General features: G+C 31.8%; 1 protein-coding gene across 1 annotated transcript in view; it reads right to left on the reverse strand.

Annotated features, from left to right (window-relative positions):
- LOC114326250 (juvenile hormone acid O-methyltransferase-like) overlaps positions 1 to 18,380 on the reverse strand; it is a 164,392-nt gene that overhangs the window by 29,955 nt on the left and 116,057 nt on the right. The window lies entirely within an intron of this gene.

An 18,380-nucleotide genomic window follows, 5' to 3' on the forward strand; every position in this document is an offset into this window, starting at 1 on the left:
CGCACTCCTTGTTTGACCTCAAAGCTTTCTGTTATAGTATTGTTTATCTTGACTTTATTCATTGTTCTTTGGGGAGTTAATTTTATAATTCTAATAAGCTTTGGAGAAACGTCCATGTCTTGCAATGCTGTGAATAACTCGCTTCTTTTCACTCGATCGAAAGCCTGTTTAAAGTCAATGAAAAGAACCATGGTGTCTTTATTATATTCGTAACTTTCAGCCTGTATTTCTCGTAGTGTGAAGACTTGATCCACAGTACTTCTGCCTTTTCTGAACCCACTTTGATATTCTCCTATGCTTTTATCAACCTTCGTTGTTAATCTGTTTTTAATATGCATAGCCAATATTTTATACGTTATGTTTAGAAGCGCTATGCCTCGATAATTCTGACAATCAGCTATATTTCCTTTTTTGTGAATAGGACACAGTATTGCTTCTGTCCATTCCTCAGGTAGTATTTCTTGTTCCCATATATTATTAATTAGTTTATGGATTTTCTCTACTAACTGATTTCCTCCAAATTTAATCATTTCAGCCGTTATGCCGTCGCTTCCTGGGCTTTTGTTCATTTTTAATTTATCGATGATATTCTGAATTTCGCTTATAGTCGGAGCCTGCGCTTCACCCTGTTGATTTTGTATTTCATTTACTAGATCCTCTGTTTCCTCGTTATTATCGTCTGTCTTTTCAGGTCCATTTAGAAGCTCATCAAAGTACTGCTTCCAGCGTTCTAATATCTCTGGTTCATCCATAATCATTTCTCCATTTGTGTCTTTATAATGTACAGTTTTCGGTTGGTGCCCTCGTTTCTCATTTTTTATCCCTTGGTACAGGTTCCTAATTTGATTATTTTTGTAGCTCTCCTCTATATTTTTCAGTTTAGCTTCATAATGTTTCCTTTTTTTTTTCTCGTAGTATTTTTTTGGTTCTATTTCTTTGTTTAGTGTAATTTTCCTGCGCTTCTCTTGTTCCTTGAGTTATCATTTTTAATCGTAGCTTGGCCCGTTCTTCCAATGCTTGTTCACATTCTTCATCAAACCATTCTTTTTGTTTTTTCTTTGTGTTGTCATTGGTGCTGTTAATATTTGCTGCTTCTTTAATTACATCTTTTAATGTTCCCCACCACGCTTTTACTGTCAGTAAATATAACATAATTGCTAGTTGGATTCAGAAGTATATACTGAACAGCAAACATTACTGCTATCATTTCTGCTGTGTATATTGAGCATTCAATAGGTAGGCTATATTGATGATGGTAATTTTTATTTTCGTGGAATACTGCACAGCCCGTTTCATTTGCGTCTTTTGACCCATCGGTAAATATGTACTGAAAATTTGACCATTTTTCTCTAATAAGTAATACTTGACTTGGTTGTTTTCACGATCTCCGCAAATTTTGTAATCCATTTTAAAAATAGTTCCAGGCTACCTATGTACCTGCAATTTTCAGAATAGCTTAGAACTAGCTAACAATGCAATATTTAACTACTATTATACAGGGTGATTGATTAGTGGGGTAAAGCTCCGTAGATCCGTTATAGTAATGGATAGCGATAAAATTTAATAACAAAAATTGTAGTCAACTTTGAACTTCACATCACAAAATTAGTTAGAATGTTACAGGGTGTTCGATATCATAGTAGCTTATGTTAAACTTATGTTTTTTTTAATGGAACACCCTATATTTTATTTTAAATTCGAAATCCTGTAAACTTCTCCATCACAAAAATATAAAGGTTTAGTATGTTATACAGGCTATTTACAAAGTTATAACCAATTTTATATGAAAATCGTAACAAGTCTAACTCCCTGTATAAATAAAAATAAGCACAACGGCAATGGTTTATTGATGCCATATTTTTTTAGTTATTGTCAAAATTTTCATAAATGATCGATATTGCTAATTTTCTTTATATTGAATACAGGGTGAGTCAAAACGCAAGTACATTATTTTCTCAGTAATTTTAAATGGAACACTCTGTATTTTATATCACTATCGAAAAGTACTATTACCGTACTTTAATTTTTATATGACATTCCTTGTGTCTAAATTTATTAGTTTTCGAGATATTTTCATTTTTCAGAGCAAATTATTAATTACGGATCTAAATCTATCCAAATTTTAGGTAAGCCATGACTGAATTGTCTAAAACTGACAATTTACGATTACTGATTATCAATCTGTAATCAAAGTTGGCTACAATTTTTGTTATTAATTTTTATTGCTATCTATTACTATAACGGATTTACGGAGCTTTACCCCACTAATCAATCAACCTGTAAATCACCCTGGCTTTTTTATTTCAAACTATTTTAAAAATGTTACTAATGCAATGATATTGCAATAAATCGATATCTACAAATTGATGGTGGGACAGTGGCATTAGACTGCAGATCGAGAGTTCCCTATTTCTAACACGGCTGTTGCTCATCTTTTTTAATTTGTTTAATAAATAATTAAAAGTTGATTTACCTACTTAAAATTCATATTAGTCCATTCTTTCACGGTTTTTGCTCTAAATTTTAAAGAACCGCTTGGATTGACATGAAATTTGGCATACGTATAGCTTACATGTCAAAGAAAAAAAGTGATATTGTGTTTTGGGGGTGAAAAAATATGTGTCCAAAATAAGTCCGGAAATGGATAAACTGACTAATTTTAAGTAACTTTTGTTCTATAGAGCTTTTTCGCCAAGTCAACACTTTTCGAGTTATTTGCGAGTGAATATGTTCGTTTTTCAACAAAATAACCACATTTTTAGACGGTTTTTCGCAAATAACTCAAAAAGTAAGTATTTTGGCCAAAAAAAACGTTCTTGGCAAAAATATAGCCTACAAAAAAGTAAAAAAATGGTGTACACGTTAGGTCTGTGGATCTCGTAGAACCAGAGTTATAGCCAATGAAAAATAGATTAATATTCACCAAATTTCAAATAGAATATTTCGACTTGAAATATCCAAAAAAATTAGCACTTTTTGGGAAAACCCATTATAACTTTTTTAAAGTGTTTAAAAAAAGCTTTATTTCTGTTTTTACAAAAAGTTTCTAGCATTAAATTTAAGCAAGTTACGCTCAAAATAAAGTTGGTCCCTTTTGTTTTTGCAAAAAAAGAAATCGGGAAGACCACCCCCTAATTAGCAACTTAAATGAAATTAATCGTTAGCGCTCCACAAATTATTTTACTTATGTTGTGTTTATATGATCTGTAAGTTTTATCGATTTAAAGTGCTTATTTTTGAAAAAATTTGGTTTCAAAGTAAAATTTTGAAAAATATGCTTTTTTTCAAAATAACTTAAAAATTGTTAGAGATACCAAAAATCTCGAAAAACAAAAAAAGTCAGATTTGATTTTCTGAATATCATGTATTTTTTTGTTTTTCTGTTAGACAAAAATTTATTGAGATTTGTTGTTTCTAAATTTGCATACATTCGTGATCAGTGACTCGTTCAACCCCTTTTAACTACAGCCCTTTCAAAAATCAGGACTTTGAACCGATCAAACTTACAGATCATATATAAACAATATATACACGAGTCAAGAAACTTGTGAAGTCGTAACGATTAAGTTCATTTAATATACTAATTAGGGGGTGATTTTCTCGATTTTTTTACCAAAACCAAAAGGGACTAACTTTATTTTGAGCGTAACTTGTTTAATTTTGATGCTAGAATTTTTTTTTATAAAACAAAAATGAAGCTTTTTTTAAACACTTTAAATAAGTTGTAATGAGTTTTCCCCGAAATGTGCTTCATTTTTGGTTATTTCACGTTAAAGTATCCCATTTGGAATTTGACGAATATGAACCTATTTTTCATTAGCTATAACTCTGCTTCTACTAAGTGTAGACACGTGATATATACACCTTTTTTTAATATTTTATAGGCTATATTTTTCCTAAGAATGTTTTTTCGACGAAATACTTACTATTTCAGTTATTTGCAAAAAAACCGTCTAAAAGCGTGGTTATTTTGTTGAAAAAAATGAACATATTCACTGCCAAATAACTCGAAAAGTATTGACTTAGTGAAAAAACTCTATAGAACAAAAGTTACTTAAAATTAGCCAGTTTATCCATTTCCTGACTTTCTTTGGACGAATATGTTTTCACCCTTAAGAGGGGGTGAAAACCGCCACCAGGGCAAAAGCACATATCGGCACAATATTTTTTTTAAAGCACTTTTTTATAAAAGTGTAATTTTTTTATAATATAGTCACACCTTCAAGTTCTTTAGAATTTAAAAAATCCTATTTTTTTTTTAAAATGTGTCTGATGATTTTAGCAATTTTCACAATTTATTGTTAAATATAATATAAAGAATTTATTCATCATTAACATTTTCATTATTATGTTGTATTGGTGTTTAATTATTTAATTTTGGTTATCATTATTTCATTAAAATAGATTTAAAAAATTCTTCTCAGCGGGGAATCGAACTTTGATCATTCGTGTGAAAAGTAAATAAACGTGAAGATAGCCACCGTTTTAGGGACGTCAATTCAAAAAAGTATAATATGTAAGTGTTTGTATATGTGAAAATAATATTGTTGTTTTTACTATTCTTCTTACAATTTCGTCATATCTTCTAACCTTTTCAACCTTTCTTGAATTCTACAAATATTTCAAATTCGAATGATAATGTATAACCATATTATACATAATAAGATAGTAGGCAAAATAGTGTAACGCGGGGTAGTCGATAGGTGGTCTATTTATCTCTCTTTACCACGCGATCTTGCGCATGTGAGAGATAAAGATGGCTGGACCACTCACAGTGAATATTTACCAATGTCGTCGTCGTTTAGGCTAAATAAAAATAATATATTTATTCGTGTTTGTCCATAACAGCAACAATTAGTTTCGTATTTGCATATGGTATTTGCTGTCCATCTCTTTCTATATACAATATCTGACCACTACTTTCTATTTCTTTGTGGTAATCTCTTAAGTATTCATTCCTAAGGTCTTCGGGTATCCTTGACAATATGTACATTATTGACTTCGGTAAGATGAGCTACAAAATAATTAACATTATAATTATACTACGGTAAACAAAACAACACCCCGAAGTATGAGCGGGAATACAAGGTGTAGCAATACTCATACGCTTATGAAACGCACCTGGCGGATCGTAAGGGCCTTCACATTTTACTTATTTTCCACTAGTCTTGAGTGAAATGTCTTTAATCTTTACTATCAGCCTCTCTTGGCTAACTCTGGTTTCTTCCGACCCCGAATGGCTATTAGTTTTCCGAGGGCAGACGGGTCACTATATTTCTTTCTACGACATACTCTTCACCGAATGATTGCCGGTATAAGCAATCCCCCACTTACTGACCAACGGCTTCGGGCGGATGAGTTGGTAAGTGGTAGGGCACTCTTTTGTCCTAGGGTCAAGAAATTGGCCCTACAGGCGGATGAACCAATGAAGTGGTCAACGGCATAAGGATACGGACGGGAACTGAAAACCACTGTATTAAAGGTCTAAAAGGCATTCCTAGACAACCATAATGGCATTAGAAAAAGCCCAAAAACACCTTACTGATCATGGAAGTCGGAAACCAAGATCCGGCAGGAGAGGTACACTTGAAGAATATGAGGCCTCTCAGGTCGTTAGCAAACGAAACCCTCATAATCAGAAGGAAACCAAGAAAACCATTTGTTTAGAAAAAATAGAAAAAGGAAGAACCCTAAGACTGGCCACATGGAACGTGAAGAGTTTATATCAACCAGGTAAGCTGGTTGGAACCTAACAGCTGAAATGGATCGCCTTAACATAAATATATTCGGTATCAGCGATGTTCAATGGCCCGATTCAGGAAAACTAACCACAAACAACGGCATGATGTATTATGTTGGTAACAATGATCCAAGACACCGATATGGAGTTGCCATACTTGTAGACAAAGAGACGAACAAATCTGTCGTTGGTTTTACCCAACGACAGTTGATGATTCAGTTGCAAACATTCTCTAAGAAGATAAACGTTGTCTAAATATATGCACCTACTGCAGACAAAGATGAGGCCGAGATAGAAAGGTTCTACATGCAATTGAACGAAATCATAAGATCCACAAAAAAAGATGACATATTGTTGGTGATGGGAGATTTCAACGCCAAGATTGGAAAAGGAAAAGTGGATGGATGTGTGGGAGAATTTGGCTTGGGAGAAAGAAATGAAAGGGGGGACAGACTTGTCGAATTCTGCCAAAGCGAGGAGCTGGTAGTAATGAATACATTATTTGAACTACCTAAAAGAAGACTTTATACCTGGAAATCACCGGCGGATTCGGAAGATCACATTGTAAGAAACCAGATAGATTACATTTTAATCAAATCCAGATATAAAAACACTATAAAGTCTGTGAGAACATACCCCGGAGCTGACATAAATTCAGACCATAATCCACTAGTAGGCGTAATGAAGATAAAATTAAAAAAGATCCAAAAACAAACAAATATACCACGATTCGATGTCTCAAAGATAAAAGAAGAACCTATACGTCAGAGTTTAAAACAAGAAATAAATGATAACTTAAAGAAAATCAAACAAGACGTGATAAAGACAACAGATGAAAAATGGAACATGATACAAGAAACGTTAGTAGAGGCAGGAAAGAAAATATTACAGACAAAAATAAGAAAAAAACAGAGATGGATGACTTCAGAAATCATCAGATAATAAAGAAAATAAAAGAGGCCAAATCCACCTGGCTGACAAATCAATGCAGTGAAATAGACGAATATTCTAAAAAACGTGATAGCTTTAATATGCATAAGAAAATAAAGGAAATCACAAATACACAGCGAAAAAAGAAAGATGGCCTTCTTAAAGACATAAATGGAAAACTTATTATAGAAGTCAAAGAGAAATTAAAAAAGTGGAAGTCGTACATAACAGATCTGTTTGAAGATAATAGACAAGAACCGGAAGAAATCGATAGCGAAACGGGACCAGAGATCATAATGGAGGAAATCGAACAAGCAATACGAAACGCAAAAAACGGAAAAACTGTAGGTCCAGACGAAATACCTGCAGAATTACTGAAATGTCTAGACGATGAAACTCTACCTGCACTACTGGATCTGTTTAATGAAGTATATATAAAACCGGAAAAATACCTCAGGAATGGTTGGTGTCCACCTTTGTAACAATACCTAAAACAATATATGCCAAAGATTGTTCAGACTATAGGACAATATCACTAATAAGCCATACCCTCAAAATATTTCTAAAGGTGATTCATGGAAGATTATACAGAAAGCTAGAAAATGATATGGATGATACCCAATTTGGGTTCCGCAAAGGACTTGGAACAAGAGAGGCATTGTTTGCATTTGATGTCCTCTCTCAAAGATGCTTAGATATGAACCTGGATATTTATTCCTGTTTCATCGACTTCGAAAAAGCGTTCGACAGAGTCCGACATGAAAAACTAATAGAATTATTGAAAAACAGATATATAGACAGACGAGACTTACGAATTATCATCAATCTGTATTGGAATCAAAAGGCCAATATAAAGATAGACGAACAAGAGTCCGAGAATATTGATATAAAGAGAGGGGTAAGACAGGGTTGTGTACTGTCGCCGCTACTGTTTAACGTGTACAGTGAAGCCATATTTCAGGAAGTGATAGCGGAACTAAGTGATGGAATCTCTATAAACAGAAGAATAGTAAATAACGTAAGATTCGCTGATGACACCGTTATAATGGCAGACACCCTGCAGTCGCTACAAGAATTGTTACATAGAATTAACGATTATTGCATTCGATATGGACTCAAAATAAACAAGAAAAAAACTAAATTTATGATTGTCTCAAAAACACAACATGGAAATGAAAGGTTAATACTAGAACAAACCCAAATAGAAAAAGTAAAGACATACAAATATCTGGGAACCTGGGTTGATGACAAAAATGACCAAAGCAAAGAAATTAAAGTCCGAATTGAAACTGCAAGGCAAGCATTTATAAAAATGAAGACACTGCTTACAAACAAAGACCTTCAGTTGCCTCTCAGATTGAGGGCTCTAAGATGCTACATATTTTCTATATTACTATACGGAATGGAAGCTTGGACATTGAAAAGGCAACACATAAGAAAAATAGAAGCGTTTGAAATGTGGTGTTACAGAAGAATGTTGAAAATTCAGTGGGTTCAAAGGATTACTAATGTTGAAGTGCTACGACGTTTAAATAAGGAGTTAGAAATTTTGAACAGTATAAAAACAAGAAAACTAGAATATTTGGGTCACATTACCAGAGGAGAGAAATATGAGCTGCTGAGAGTTATTATGCAAGGAAGGATCCAAGGAAGAAGAAGCATAGGAAGAAGACGCATCTCCTGGCTGAGGAACCTTAGGGAATGGTTTAACTGTAGTTCATTACAACTGTTCAGAGCAGCAGCCAACAAAGTGACCATAGCCATTATGATATCCAACCTCCGCTAGGAGATGGATCTTTAAGAAGAAGAAACAAAACAAGCAAAACAGTTATGGCATTTGTAACGATATGATGCATGTAGCCCGGCGTTCGGCAGATCAACAGCAGAGGATCGAACGCCTTTCTTCTTCGACGAAATCAAGTAGTGATGGCTACCGAGAGTGTATTTAAGACGAGAAAGGAGAATCATGAAATCAGTTCCTCGCGGTGTGCTGAACCGGGAAGAATTCAAACGGCAGATATGCAGTGGAATGAATTGGAACTCTGCCGAGGTAAACGCGCTCTGTAGTGAAGAAGCGTTCCGCCGGAACTGTAATCGCAGTGAGCGGTAGCTGACACCTCCAACCCGGAGCTGGCCGGTGCGTCCATGGTACAAAGACGCCAGGTACGATAGGCGGAATATCCGAAATTCGGATGAGTTTAATAAAATGAAAATTAAGAATTTAATATTCACTATTAGCGCGCAAACGGGTATTATGACCGATCATGTTACCCATTATGTACGCCAATGGTGAATATAAAATTTTTAATTATATGTTAAAAAATGTGCAATAACTACGTCTTAAAACCCACCAAATTTGATATGCATATCTTTACTGGTTTTAAAGCAATAAATAAATCGTCAGTTTGTAAAAAAAAATTAACATCCCGTATCTCGGATACGAAGCGTCTGTGGACATATGATTATAAAGCAAACTGTCATTATTTTCTCATGTAAAATTACCCTTTAAAGTTTGTCGCACTTATTTAGAAACACCCTGTACCTAACTTTTTTATTACCCAACATAAGCGAATGAATCTAAAAACAGAATGTTAAGAAAATCTGAGGCTATAGTTGGTTTTTAATTTCAGTATTTTATAAACGCTAGAATAGTCCACAGGGTGATGCGAACTTTGAGAAAAAAACACAGTTTGATTCGTACATCCGGTATACAATGACATTTTACCTGTCTAGCAACAGTATTATTACAGCGATATTGTTAATAAATAAGGCTATAACATGGTAAAAAAATCATTTAAATCGGACAAAAGGTTTAGGAAATTCGAGACATGACAAATTTTCAGTGGATCGATTTTTTTGCACCCGAGTGTATTTGAACATAATTATAACCCTTTAGTTCATTTGTTTTCAATTTATTGGAGTTAGGTGTAGTTTTCACCCCTTAAAAATAAAAAGCATACTGTGCGACCAAGTCGGGTTTGAAGAGGAGGGTAAAATGAACTTATTTCCAAAGTTTCAAGAACATCGATGAAGGCAATTAGAATTGCGAGGTTTGGATTCATTTTAAGCTTGAATGATTGTACTATTATTACATAATATATATGTAGAGTCATAGCAATAATAAATAATCCCCTAAACCATTTTATTTAAAAAAATCAGGTGACTAGACGATAGAAGACGATAGAATAGACATACAAAACTATACAACAATGTGCAGGGTGCTATTAAAAAAATAAAGTTAGGGGTTGTACCTAAGGGATGAATATGTAGGGGATGATTTTTTCTACGACTTATTAAAGTGTATTACAAATGGAATAGATCAGATTTTAGCTGGATAAGCCTGGATAGCTGGATAGCCTGGATAAATTAGTCTGGGACATCCTGTATACAGACAAACATTAATTTTTGTTTATATAGATAACGCGCTATAAGAAGTATTCACTTGTGTCGGCACTTCCCCAAGTGCCACATTCTATTTTTTTGTTATTTTGGTGTTTGAAACCGAAAATAAACTGTAACCTATTTCTAAGGCACATCAAAGAAACATAAAACGTAAAACATGAAACAAAACGTGAAACACGTTTCATGAAAATAAAACAATGCTAAACAAATAGAAGTCCGCATACCAATGAAACGAGTGTGATTCATGCGTGTGAAACATTTTTATCTTCCGAAGGCGCACACCAAAGAAACATGAAACGTGAAACAAGTTTATTGGAAATAAAACACTGCTAAACAAATAGACGTCCGCATATCTATGAAACGAGTGTGGTTTATGCCCATGAAACATTTTTATCTTCTTGAAACGTGTTTCACGAAATAGGACGTGTTCTATTTTTCGATATCAGTTTCATTGTTTTAACTAATTAATTACATGCGTAAAATGAATGCCGACCAAGAATTTAATATTGTATTGGATTCTGTGGTGGAGCAGAACGAAAAAATCTACAATAATTATAACCTGAAGTGGTACTCGAATAGACAATAACAAGAAAATATCGGTTTTTTAAACCAGGACCCACAATCAAACAATGTAAATGTTTGAATACTCATTCTATAAAATGATTGAAATTTATCAAGATGATTGTTTAATTCGTTTGCAACCAAATATTATGTACTATGGTTATGATTTTTGGACAGTAATAAAAGAGTTGCCACAACAGCAACGACCTCGTCATCATCACTTTCCATTATTTACTATACAAATTTTATTTTTGTTTCTTTGATTAGTATATTAGTGTAGGAAACAGAGATTAAACTTGCAAACTCGACACAAGTCCGGTATTATTTTTTTTTCTGGTATATCAAGGGGTGCTTATTATGAGACTAACTTTTTTTAAAAGATTTGCCCCGGAACACCCATTTTCATTCCTTTAAAGGGGGTAGGGAAAAATCCTACTCCATCAGTAGGGTTTTTTATAAACACATTTATACAGGGTGTCCCGGAAAATAGTGCGTTCCTTTAAGGTATGGAGAGAATACACAATTTGGAACAAAAAAGTCCTATACCATTTTTTCTAAAGTTAACCGTTTCCAAAAAAAAGTTAACATTGTTTTCCATATACCTGTATTTTAATGTTTGGAAATTTTAATAAACTGGCAACATCGTACGCACTACGGCATAATAACATAATAAGAACTCGTTTATGATTGTGATTAACCGTATTTAAAATAATCCAACCTAATAGTAGGTAATACTTATGTATTTACTATTTGTTTACTAAAATTATTTTCTTTTGAAATGTATTGAAATACCTATTGCATAATTTTAAACGAATTACACATCTTTTAACATAAAAACACATCTTTTAACTGAACTAGTATTATGTATTTTTAGTAAGGTTTAAATGGGTTGAATGCTGAGTATTTCTGAGGGCTTTAACTGAATTACATAGTTTTAATAGTTTACAGTGGAACTTAAATACACCAGATAATGTCTCAGTAATTTGTTTACTTGTGAACTGAAATAACTAAGTTGTACTTACTTGAAAATAATTAATATACCGAATAGATGTTTCAAGTAACTTTTCACAAACACCATTCATAGGTAATAACATAATAGGTAATACACTCACTATTCGAAAACATTTTCGGCATTTACACTAAACAGGATTCTTTAAAACTATCTGTTTACTATCTATCTTCTATCTATTTACGTGGGACTGTCTATGCTTAAATTTGCGTACCGCACATAGTTGTCAGATTTAAATTTGGATACCAAAATACATATTAATTTTTTGGTCAAACAGTTGCATTTAGAAAAAAATGTTATAAGAGTTTTTTGTTCTACATGGTGCCTTCTACCTATATCTTTAAGGAACGCACTATTTTCCGGGACACCCTGTATATTATGATTGCAACTTCACTGAGGAAACTACCCCTATCCCTGAAAATAAGTTTGGCGAGCATGTTTTTACGATTATCTCATTACTTATATATTTTTTTGGAACAACGCTTATACTGAATTAAAGACCACTATTTGCTCTACAAATAAGGTCCTATGCATTTTTTTCGTATAAGCAACCGTTACGGCACAGTGGCGCTGCAAACCTCATAAATGCTTTGGTGGGCTCCAGTTTTGGGTTTTTTTTTTTCGTCACCTATTCATTTTATTATTAATATACTTATGACAAATAAAAGAACACACAGTCTGCTACATACTATGACCTATATTTTAACTTTCTTTGCGCCTTAAAGCCACAGTGATGGCCCAGAGTCAATTTTTGCATATTTTCTTTATTCATTTTCCTTTTTTTTTTGGGGTGGTTTCGGGGAAAATATGGGGGTGAATTATACAAATTTGTAAATAATACTTGTACATGGATAATCGCTGAAAGTTTGTTTACGCTAGCATAAGCGATTCAGATGGTATATATAAAAAGGGGCTTTTTAAAATTTAACACCCTGTAATTAAAAAATGGATAATTGACCTTAAATGAAACCTATACCAAAAAATCAGACATTTATTGGTGATTAATTGCCGCTGGGTTGCTTCTTGATTCCCATTACGGTTAGGGAAAGTTCAACCTTTGTTTCCTACACTATATAACATGAAACGGTTTCGTTCTTCACAATTTATTTGTTTCTTGTTTCACGTTTCTTGGATATTAAAAAGCAATTAAAGACCGGCGCCGACAGCAACGACTACTTCACTATCCATTGCCGATTATACAAATTTTATTTTTTTTATCGATTTGCTTATCACATGAAACGTTTCACAGCTTTTTTTACAATTTATTTTGTTTCATGTTTCACGTTTCATGTTTCTTTGATGTGCGGCCTGCCTAAGTCATCATTTCTCTAAATCTATTGTGTTTCCAATTAGACCAGAGAAATTAGCAATTAAATGGCCTCTTTCGTGACATCCGTTGATACAGCTATCTAAGAACTGCTTTGGGTAAATTTAGTTACAACAATATCCAATATAAAAATTATGCAAAAGATTTACCGTACTTTTTAACTTATAAACAATATATAAGCAATTAAAAATCGCTGTTTGATTTTAAATACAAAAGGTGGAGACTGGTAAATTATATGAAATAGTGACACAATTTTTCTGAAGAAGCATAGAAAATTCTTTAAAATGATAGTTTGTAAAGTTATTTTTGTTAATCTGTTGCTTAGTTATTGGGAAAACAGCTCCAAAAGTCGATTATTTGGAAATGATTAATAACTTTTCTGAAAATCAACAAAAAACTTTAATTTTGCGTCAGAGTAGGAACAATGTTACAAGCATTTTGTTATTAAAATTTCAAGAAGGTCCACTTAATAGTTATTGCAAAATTGCATTTGTTTTTCCCAAAAAGCTTTTATCTACAACGTCATTATGCGTAAGCTGTTAGGTTTACATAAATTCTAAAGACACCAAATTAAAGAAAAAAGATCATTTTATTAAACTGAATCATTAAGTGGTACAAAAATGTATTCTAAACATTGTAAAATATTTTTGAAAAAGTGGTATGATTTTAAGCTTATAAACAATTAGAATAACTCAGAGGCATTAACATGTAGGAAGTTAGTATTTTTTATTTGACATATTGGAATTTTTATACAAATTAAAACAAAAAATATAATGGCCTAAGGCCCTTAAGACCCGAGTTAACCATTTTTTTTCAAAAATTCACCGTGGCTTTGTTTATAAACATTAGGAAACTTAAAAAGTAACATTTAAAAGAATAGAAGTTCAAGTATAAACAAAAAGAAAATCAAAACGATTCTTCTAAAAGTGAGCTGTCCATGATGCGCCAAAAATGGAAGGTTTAAAAGCAAAGCGATTGTTTGATTTTACTGTCGAAAAATGAATTCACAACTACACATTTACAAAAGTCGCAATAACTCCGGTTCTAACCAACGAAAATTGATGTTCCTTTTTTTATTTGGGGTGCCTCGGTGCATAGATTATAAAAATATGATCAGCTAATTTGTGATTTGTTTATTTAAGCCAGTATTTTGTTTAAACCATTTAAAATAAATATTTTTTTGCCAAATTTTATATTTTTATTATTATTATTAGTATAAAAGTTAATGAAATGATGGGCTACATAAATATTTATGTATTACGATTATAAATAATATTATTTAACAATAAATTTTACAAAAAAATATTAATTTTTATTTAAAATCAAAATGTTTGCATTGTTAATTTTTCTTGAGGTATGCTTAGGTATATTTTTTGTGACAATTACTTTTCTTGACTAAACCCTACAAGGCTACAAATATTATAAACTTCGTATAATTATAAAGTATGTTAAAATAAAATTAAGTCTGTCAATTTTAATGGGTTCATTATAATATATAGGTATAAATTGATAAAATTTGATATTTGATAGTTGCATCTTAGGTTTCAGACCATGCAGAAATTTTTATGAATTTTACCTGTGTTTTATGATTACTGAATAATAATGATATGATTACTTATGAATTTAGAAAACTCATGAACCACGAAGTAAGAGAACTTCTGAAAGGAGAAGACATCGTCAGATTTATCAAGGCACAGAGACTCAGATGGATGGGACATATAGAAAGGTGGCATCCAGAAGCCGTTATTAAGAAAATTTCCAAATGGAGACCTGTATCAGGCAGACCACGAGGAAGACCCAAAACTAGATGAGAGAACCAGATAGTGGAGAACCTTAAGAAGATGGGAGTCAGAGAATGGGTAACCAGAAGCAAAAACAGGAACGAATGGAGGAAAAGTGTAGAAGATGCCAAGTTACACAACCAATTGTAAAACCAAAATGTTGATGCGGATTGATTCACTGCGACAAATGAATTGAAAGAGTTGAAAGACTGCGGCAAACACTCCGCTAGGAGTGTATGTAGATGCCATGATGATGATGATTATTTATGATTACTTAATGAAAAAATAATGAAAAAATGGCTTTCGGTTTCAGATTTTTAATTCCAAACAACTTTTCATAATAACAGTTTTTGATATTGTGAAATACTGTAAAGCGGGATTTATAATTTTTGACATGACTGCTATAAAATTGATAATAAAAAAATGTGATTCCAGGTTACGTAGATACGTATAATGTATATTATTTATTTTTAGCACATAAGCAAAACGCTGGGACAGGCCGATTTTTAAAATAATCATAGTATATTATAGCATCAATGTTTCGAACTGTACGCGATCCCCGATCCCTCTTCAAGTGGCAGACCTATCTTTGATTTTTGTAAGTAGAAAAGTGGATCATGTGGCATATCATTTAAAAGCTTTTCAAATATTGATTACAAAAATGTAAAGCAGTTAATTCCTTTTTGAGAGCGTAGGCGCAAACTTTCGTTCGAATTATATTTAAATCCATTAATTTTTTTCGAATCCTGAGAAAACTAATGAGTATTTTTGAAAAACAATTTAAACGCAGAATGAAAGACTACAATATTACCGAGGACCAACAGTCTCTTGTAATAAACAAAAAGTTTCTTTTGAATGATATTTTTAAAATTAAAAATCACACTAAATTTTCTCTTTTTTCACCCCTGCAACTCTTTAAAATAAACAAAGCAGTTCTCAGGGAACTTTGACCCTCGATAATACTGTAATCTTTTATTCTGCGTTTCAATTTTTCAAAAAAAAAACGTATTACTTTTCTCAGGATTCGAAAAAAGATGAATACATTCAAAAAAAAATTTGACCGAAATTTTGAGCCTACGCTCTCAAAAATAATTAAAGTATTAAACATTTTTGTAATCAGTATTTCAAACGCTTTTAAATGAGATGTCAAATGATGTTCTTTCCTATTTAAAAAAAATCAAAGTTATGACTGTCACCTAAAGAGGGATCGCGCAAAGTTCGAAACATTAATGCTATACTATGAAATTTTAAAAATCGACCTGTCCAAGCGTTTTGCTTATGTGCTAAAAATAAATACGTTAATAAGGGGGGCAACAATTACTCCAGTGCACTGTATGTATTGTACATATACAGTACATTCATAAAAGGTGGAAACGGTCTATTATCTCATGACTTTATTATTTTCAGAGTTAAAGCTCTGACATGTCGATTTTTATTTTTAAATTATGATTTTTTGACGTATAGTACATAATGGTGACGTCATCGATGATTTTTTTAAATGGGAATAGGGGCCGTGTGGTAGCTCATTTGAAAGGTGATTTAATTGTCTATTTAGTAATATAAACATTAACATCATTATTTATACAGGGTGGCCAAAAAATAATCTAGGAATAAAAATAATTGACGCAAAAAGAAGAATGTATGTAATTTATTTATCTCAAAAAATGTTGATTTCATAAATAAACATTGCTTTTCGCTTAAATTAAATGTCAAACAGCCACACACCTGCCTCTTGGCAGTTTGAACATTTAATTTAAACGAAAAGAAATGTTTTTTGTCAAATAAAAAACAGCGCGATGTTTTTTTATTTAATTTATTTTATGTTATTCGATTTGACGCAATTTTATTTATTGTATTAAATTTGACTTAATTTTATTTAATTTGATTTAATTTTACGTAATTTTCTTTAATTTTATTTTATTTTATTATGTTTCCACTTTCCGCATGAGTTAGAAATAATATTTTTTCTAGGGCTGTACGTTTGGAAAAAAGCCACAAAAAATAGAGATATATCAATTTTTGTTTAGAAGTGAAAATACACAAATTAATTCTTTGACAAGGTTGTCAAAACCACACTTTCAATATAATGGGTTATCACAACGACGATATTGGTTTCCATGACGACGATTTAATACCATGGTAATTGTGTACTGATCTGACTTATAAATATTATGTCAAAATAATTGTATTTCATAGAATTATCGCGCTAATTTCATTAAAACATGAACACAATAAGATAAATTTTAAATAAATTAGTAAATAATATCTAAATATTAGTTTATTGCATGTATTATAATACATATACTATAATGCCATATTACAAGGTATTTTACTTTCCCGCACGCCGTGCGGTAAACTTTCGGAAACGAAATGCGTGCGTGAAAGTGGCTCTTTTAGCATGGCCGTAGAAAAATTATTTTTTTTTGATTTTTTTGTAATATTAATTGTTAACCACTTAATGCACACATTAATTTCGAGGTGACTGTCAAAAAATGATTTATTTTTTTCATTTTATGATTCGGTTATGCATTATAAGGTAATTAAAAAAAAAACAATTATAAGGGGCGTAGTAAGTGTATTTTTCATAACAAGGGCGTATTAAAAAAAAATTAAAAATTTTTAGTATTTTTAATTTAGTAAATTTAATATATAAATTTTAAGTATTTTTATATTAGAAAATTTAATATTTATGTACAATTAAAAGCAAAGATTTATAGGGGCGTAGAATTATAGTAAAGGCATAAATAAAAAAAAGTTTTATTTGAAGTCTGATGATAAAGTTGTAAAAAGGTCAAAAATATTTTGTGGACCGCTCTGTAATACTGTAAACACTGCAATTGTAGATAATACAATAAAGATCTACTACTTGACAGTAACGAAAATAAAATAAACTCTAAATATTGCAAACACAATACAAGAAACATTTACCAGCTGACAGAAACGAAAATAACTTAATAAATTCGTTATAAACCAAATACGGCCTTAAAACATTTCAACGAACTTACAGTTACCATTAAAAATAACATAATAAATTCGTTATAAATCAAAAACAGCCATACAATATTAGAATAGCGCTGTACCACTGTAGCCCGTGTGAGACACGTGCAAGTACCAAAATTTTCGGCAAGCTGCTCCGTGGCACGTTATAATGCATTAAATGGTTAAAAGATATTATTTATAACTGTAATAGATAAATGTTAGGTTATTTTTTACTTGATTAACTTTCAATACTACTAATAATAAGAGAGATGTAAAATTTGGCAAAAAAAATATTTATTTTAAATGGTTTAAACAAAATACTGGCTTAAATAAACAAATAACAAATTAGCTGATCGTATTTTTATAATCTATGCACCGAGGCACCCCAAATTAAAAAAAAGAACATCAATTTTCGTTGATTAGAACCGGAGTTATTGCGACTTTTGTAAATGTGTAGTTGTGAATTCATTTTTCGACAGTGAAATCAAAAAATCGCTTTGCTTTTAAACCTTGCATTTTTGGCGCATCATGAACGGCTCACTTTTAGAAGAATCGTTTTGATTTTCTCTTTGTTTATACTTGAACTTCTATTCTTTTAAATGTTACTTTTTAAGTTTCCTAATGTTTATAAACAAAGCCACGGTGAATTTT

This window comes from Diabrotica virgifera, chromosome 2, assembly GCF_917563875.1.
Source record: "Diabrotica virgifera virgifera chromosome 2, PGI_DIABVI_V3a".
In the NCBI taxonomy this organism is placed as follows: domain Eukaryota; kingdom Metazoa; phylum Arthropoda; class Insecta; order Coleoptera; family Chrysomelidae; genus Diabrotica; species Diabrotica virgifera.